Source organism: Leguminivora glycinivorella, chromosome 19 (assembly GCF_023078275.1).
Source record: "Leguminivora glycinivorella isolate SPB_JAAS2020 chromosome 19, LegGlyc_1.1, whole genome shotgun sequence".
NCBI classification, from domain to species: domain Eukaryota; kingdom Metazoa; phylum Arthropoda; class Insecta; order Lepidoptera; family Tortricidae; genus Leguminivora; species Leguminivora glycinivorella.
In genome coordinates this window covers 7,498,826-7,506,185 of record NC_062989.1, presented here as the reverse complement: position 1 = coordinate 7,506,185, position 7,360 = coordinate 7,498,826, and the positions used below count along the sequence as shown (strand labels likewise).

At 38.0% G+C, this 7,360-nt stretch overlaps 1 protein-coding gene across 1 annotated transcript in view; it reads left to right on the top strand.

Annotated features, from left to right (window-relative positions):
• The window catches only part of LOC125236514 (flotillin-2), a 490,988-nt gene that overhangs the window by 81,160 nt on the left and 402,468 nt on the right, over positions 1 to 7,360 (top strand).

Below are 7,360 nucleotides of genomic sequence, written 5' to 3'. Positions count from 1 at the left end.
TATATCTATATTCGTTCGAAGTCACGGGTTACCTATAAGTGTGGTTGAAGCTTTACATACGACAATCAATTTGTGTAATAAGGCTTAAAATTTTTGAGATATCTTAAAGTCCTTAAAGATCTTTATAATATAAGCCATAAGCGACGTTAGATTTAAAAAAAATCTACGGCGTAGATTATAATTTTCTTTACCAAGGCTATCCTTGGTAAAGCAATTTCTGTTATTAAGAGGCCGTCAATATCAAAAGTAGAAAATCGTAAAATTGGTAGTTTTCTACGTCCGGTTTTAGTTTCAGTATATACTTATTGATAAGAAAAGCACTTGTTTTAAACAGCGCGTATTCTTATCTACAAAATCAGTAGTTAACATCAAGGAAAAGTTACTCCCTGAATTAATTATGATTTTTTTCCTGACGCTAGTTTAAGAAAACCCGCAAATAGTGCTCACGTCTGAGTGAGCTGAGCTCAATTTTGTATACTTTAGGCTGCTAAAATTGATGTTGTCGCATTACTTATATCCTAAACTAAAAATTCAGTAGTTTACATGTGTGTTATCATGCTACTAAAATACAGTAAATGGAAGTTAAACGACATCAATATTTGTCTAAAAATACTTCGAATCAAATGGCAATTACTTCGAAAACCTTTTAGGCAAACAAAAGGCTTTCTTGATAATTATAAACTTTAAGTATGTGTATGCAAAATAGTGTGTAATACAAATCAGGAAACACTTCGAATTTTAGATACATACTTACTTAAAGTTGTAACTAAAATGCGGTCGGCCCCTGTCGGCATCTTCATAAATTTGAATATGTACGACCGTGTTTTAGTTTTAAAATAATGTTATTTTATAAGCTAGATAACTGGACTACAGAATTATTACCTTTTCATATTTTTCCTTACAAAGAGAACGAATAAAATCAATGTTGAATATAAACTTTCGTAAATTTTCCATACAAACCGCAAATACATACGTTCGGAGCGGACGTGTCGCCAAATTTGCTCCAATGACATTTGTTTTTGACACTGGAAATCATATACGGATACAAAAAGATTGCCAGTGCTATGAATGTATTCAAAAGTAATAAGGTAAATAAATATCGTCACGTCTAAAAGAGTCTCAGTTTAAAATCGTTTTTTTTTGTGTTGTTTACTACTTATTATTGTTGAGAAATAAAAAAATATATGTAACTAATACAATGATAAGAAATATAGGTATTTTTTGTCTTCTAAACTTTATTAAAATGAAAGAGTTTTAAAATTAATTTTAACTCGTTGGACTTTATTTTCATTATACTGGTCACATTATTTAGTGTGTCAGTGTGTGTAACATTCTCTATCGCGAAGAGACATTCAGTGTGGCGTATGAAAAAACTAACAGAACTAATCATTATAATTATATTCTTTAAACGATTATTTACGTAAATGGCGAAATTATTAATTGTAATAATATATTATCTTATCACAAAATTGTTCTGTATGACTTACCTTCTTACGTTCAATATAATTTTTAAATGGTGTTTGCACACGGGGCACGTAACCTTAGATTCAGACAACTTTAACTAAATTTTGAAAATTATTATTTTAATGAAGAATTATATATTGGCAACAATTTTACATGTAAACTGACTGTCAACCTCTGTTCATACATAACCTCAACCTTTGTCTCAGTGCATTTATAACGGATGTTATAATGGCTAAACCGATCAGGAACAGTGAATTATTTTAATTCATTCGGATAAGGGTTTAACCATTTATATTAAGTTGACTGTACCTTGTTCCAAGCCTTCAAATTGAGATAGCGACATCGTTTCTTACTGGCAACACCACAGTTCCGTTGACGTCAGGCGCAATACCGGCTTTTTACAACGAGTTTTTGCGAATCCAGCAGGTAGGCTGCGCGCCATTACTCTGGTCATTGGCGATTTGTTTCTGGCAGAGGAAACACCTACTAGAAAATTTTTCGGAAAGATTTTCTAAATAGTTGCAGTTCCAAATGGATAAGGTAAATGATGATCCAGGTGCATCGGCTTTAACTGAGCACGAGCGCATGACCAGGTTAGAGGACGTGGTGAATAAATTAGCCCACGAGGTAAGATCTTTACGTGACAATTTTTCTGCTCGCCCGCGGGAATATTCCAGTGATTCGGACGTGTTATCAATCATATCGCCTGAAGATCTGGAAACTCCAGAGGCTCTTCCGGTGCCTAACCCCGGGCCTGTAAAGGACATTAACTTCAAACTCGAAACTACCCTCAAAACGTCGGATGCGATAACCTCAAAGGAGCATGCTGATATTTTGGACAAGTTGCAGCATTTCAATTCGAACAACTGGTCTCAGGTACGGTACATAGATGCTCAGAACACGTACGTGTCATCACCCGGTTTTACCGAATTGGAGAGTAATGACATGGTCAAGTCTTTTGATCGTAACCGTGCCCTCGCCGTTACGGAAAAGACTCTAGCCGCAGTGTCTCATGCTCTCATAATACAAAATGAGAAATTGAAAGCAGGCTTTGAAACGTTCGTGTTTTGGATAGGCTCACAAGGTGATTGCACAGTGGAGGCGGTAGCTGAAAAAATCAACGAGGTATTCTCAGAAGGTGATTATTCCCGCATTCAAGACCTCTTGCAGATGGTCTGTGGCCGTCGGGCAGACATTATCCAGCAGCGACGTGATGGAGTATTGCATTACGTCAAGGATCGCTACATGAAAGAATGTCTGCGTAAAATCCCACCCACACAGGAGCACCTGTTCGAGGACAAGCGGTTCTCCGACTGCATAACGAAGAATGGAGGAATCGACAAGGTATTTTTCTGTCCACGCACTCCTACGCAAGGAGTTGCTACCAAACGAGCTCCTGCGCAAGGAGTCTCTCAGCCGGAGCAGGCCAAGAAGGCTGCGGATAATGCTAGCTTCCGCGTGTATCCTGGGCCTTCTGCTGCTCCTGCCCCAGCTCCTCAGGACAGAAAGCGAAAAGCTGGGCCATTTCGATCCAATCCTCGAGGTGACAGGTATTACAGGAACAGGCAAGGTAAGCGGTCTCGCAGATGCTACGACTGACTATCTCAGCCCTGCTGAACAACGAGCAGTTAGCTGGCCAGTGGACGCATCGGGAGGCTCGCCAACATTCAAATCTATTAGAAATGATGGCTGTACAGAAGGTAATAACTTTGCAGAGCCGCTTGTTAACGCGATCCTCCCTAATGATTATGTCAGACAATCGGACGGTTGTGTCGTATTTGCGCAACGAAGGCGGTACGAGGTCAGAGCAGATGATGGAGATGACTTATCGGATATTGAATGTATTGGACCGCCATCACATTCACATGGCCATCCAGTTCATTCCCGGCAGGTACAACATAGAGGCGGACAGACTGTCGAGGCTTCGCGGTCAGTCGGAATGGCATCTGCTCTCTCCAGCGACGGACCAGATATTCCAGGTTTTGGGTACGCCGCAAATAGATCTCTTCGCGTCGAGGAGAGCACATGTGGTACCGATATACGCGACTCTAGACCCGACGGATCCAGATGCGACCTTCGTCGATGCGTTCAGTCGGAGATGGGAGTATCAACTGGCCTGGATTCCCCCCCCCCCCGTGACTAATTCCGAGGGTTCTCAGTCACCTGAACGACGCAGAGGGTATGTACATACTAATAGTGCCGAATTGGGAGAAAGTGTTTTGGCGCAGCGACCTGAAGAACCGATCCCTGGCTCTTCCAATGGAAATTCGAGATCTGGAGAACCGGTTAGTAGACACACAGACTCTGAGACCTCCAACCGATGTCAAGCGGATAGCTTTGGAAGTCTGGCTGATACAGGGTGGGCCCCATTGTTAGATACTTGGAGCGATAAGCAAAGAGATTTACTCGCAAGCGGTTGGCGGAAATCCTCGTTAGCTTCCTACAAGCCAGCATGGTTAAGATGGTGCAGATGGTGTACTGCCCATAATATTGCCAAAGACAATCCTGAACCGCAGGATTTGGCGCGATTCCTGACAGACTTGCACTTGGTAAAAAAAGTTATCACATAGTACAATTTGCTTACACAAATCGGTTGTCTCAACTTTTTGCCCCGTTCGTTCGGGCCCACCGCTTAGCTCTCATATTGTTGTCCGCCAGGCTTTAAAAGCTATAGCTCTCAGTAGACCAACTCCTAGTAAGGATAGTATATGGGACGTTAGAGACTTGTGTACTTATTTAGAGAATAACGAACCTTTGCAAACCAGTTTATTCGAGGCCTCAAAGAGGTGTGCAATTTTGTTATTGCTATGTTCAGGGAGACGCGTGCATGACCTGACTTTATTGAATATAAATGATTCTTGTTGTAAGATTGATTCTGATTGTATTATATTTTGGCCCGAATTCGGTTCCAAGCCGGACAATGTATCACGTAGACAGTCTGGTTGGAAATTATTAGCTTGTGATTACAATAAAAATATAGATCCTGTTTATTGGATAAAAACGTTGATTTCCTTGTCTCAGAACCGAAGAGGGAAAATAAATAATTTATTTATTTCTACATGTGGTCCTGTAAAGCCAGCTTCACGAACCATCATTGGTGGTTGGATTAAAGCAGTTCTTAAAGACGCTAATATAAATAGTAGTGCGGGCAGTGTCCGTTCGGCGGTTGCTTCGTCAGGCTGGCTTGATAATCATAACATTAATGATATCTTAAAAAGAGGTAATTGGCAAAGTGCTGTCACTTTTCATAGGTTTTACAAGAAAACTGTGAATAGTCAGATTTCACATTCCAATCCATTAGATAGATGTTTTGATTCAATTTAATTTGCGTAATCAAATTGATGATCAATTGTAACAATATGGTTTTTCATATCAATGCAATATATTTTTTCTTATAAGAAATTCTATCTAATGTTTTATTCACATTGGCGATCTACTTGTTGTTGACAATCCTCACTCATCCAGCAGTCGATAACAAACACTTCTCAATTTGAAGGCTTGGAACAAGGTACAGTCAACTTAATAGACAAATTTTACCTAAAAATAAAATTTATATTAAGTTACTTACCTTGTTCCAAGCCTGATTTCATTGCTGCCTGCTGGCATTTAATTTTTGAATTTTATCGTAGAGTTACACGGTTAATTTCATTCACATACACATATAATAATGCTTATTTTTCAGGAAAATAAGGTATGGTATTTAACATAGCTTTTATTTCAGCAGTAGGGTTTAGTTTTAAGCTTGTCTTTTCAGCCACGTCAACGTCAATGAACGTCAACGTCAATGAAATACCGTGCTACCCGCTGTAAACAAAACAAGCACCTACAGCTAATCTGAATACGGTGTTTGTTTACTTAATCCATCGCCACCTGTCTACCCACAGTGGCTATTTTGCCACCTGTCATTCTGCAGTGGCTACCTACCGTCAATATCGTCATATTGGACGGTAGGTCAAATTGAGAGTCCAATGACCAGAGTAATGGCGCGCAGCCTACCTGCTGGATTCGCAAAAACTCGTTGTAAAAAGCCGGTATTGCGCCTGACGTCATCGGAACTGTGGTGTTGCCAGTAAGAAACGATGTCGCTATCTCAATTTGAAGGCTTGGAACAAGGTAAGTAACTTAATATAAATTTTATTTTTAGGTAAAATTTGTCTAATTAGAATAAACAAAGCACTGTTTTTTACACCAGAGTTGTTTTGATTTTATATGGTGTTTGCACAAATTTATTTTGAAAAATAATCGGAGTCAATTCGTGTGAGATGGTAACACTAAATTGACACTGTCCGCAATCTAAACACGCGGCAGCGTGTCAAGCCAAGTTCAAGTAACCGAACTGGCAGACAACATCGTGTGTAATATTACACGAACTATTTGGAGCCTCTATGGGCGTCCTCACAACAAAAACTATTTCACATAAACGTCTTAAATTTGGCTCTTATATTGGGCCATTTCTCAAAATTTTGGCACCGACAGGTGAAAGATTTGTGTTTTTTTAAATGTCGCATTTTTAAATTTTTTTTTGTAGGTATCGTTTGAATGCGTCTCAAACATTTCAAAAATGTCAAAGGCACCGATATCAATTAATTATTTTAGAAGTTATGATTGATTAAAATTCAGGTGAACGACATCATGATCAGGTGAAGGATAAATATACACAGGTTATCGACAACAGCAGCAGGTTAACGACAAATTGGTACAAATTTGTATGACACATTTGACAAGTTAACGACAAGCGTCGCTAACCTGCGTCCGTAGTCGATCACCTGTAGTTAGGTGGTCATTCACCTGATATGGACGTCATTCACCTGCCCATCAGAATTATAATAGTTTCCCAAATCTCAAGGAAGGGGGTTCTCAATTCGTCAGTATTTTATTATTATTTTTTTTATGTTTGTTACTCGATATCTCCGTCGTTACTGGACCGATTTTGAATATTTTGTTTTTATTGAATGTATATTTTATATTTATAAAAATTAATATTTATTATGCACGTCAAAAAAAACACCATAACTATATATATATCGACTATTCAGGCCCACATGTATATATATATATACAGATTGGTCCCATTTTTATCAGAACCCAGTTCTGATGGGCTTCTGAAAAGGGAAATCTCCTCAAATCTTAAAGGCTATACTATATAGGCTATATAGGCTATATAATGATTTTTATTTTTTTATACATTTTAATTTTTTTTTATTTCACCATTTTTACAGATTATCACGAAAATTGAGGATATATATTGGAAACAAAATTACGTTAGTATTAAAGAAGAATATAATTTTTTTTTGTATAAAAAAATTGATTAGTTAAAATAATCAAATAAAAATTGGCCGAACCCTCAAATTGCCGAGGGTGCTGCTTAATTGGTGTATTTAAAAATTTAAAGCTACAAGTGACATACCTCATATTGAAGGCAATATAAGGGCCATTAATATTTTATACCCGACCTTTAAATAAAATTGTAATATAATAGCTACTCTGAAGTATAATGAAGTGACTTCACTTCAAGCAAGCACTTGCTTACTGACATGGTATTTAGACTATAATTAAGATTTCATTTTTTAAAGGGGGCAAAAACAAATGAAAAAATTAAAATATGTAAATAAATCACAGAAGAGTTACTTTTAATTATAAAAATATAAGGATACTCATATTCTAGATTATGTTTTAATACCCATTATCATTACTTATTGATCCGATTGATCGCCCCTCGTAATGGTTCATCTGGCTTAATGACAAGTGATCGACGTGTCGGTTTCCTGTCACTGAGTCGTTCACCTGGCTTTATCGCACAGGTGAAGGACACACACCGCAAAAAAGCAACAATCCTTTGAGAAATGCAGCCTAAACCGATATAACAGTAATACTTTTCTCATTTAACGCACAAAAC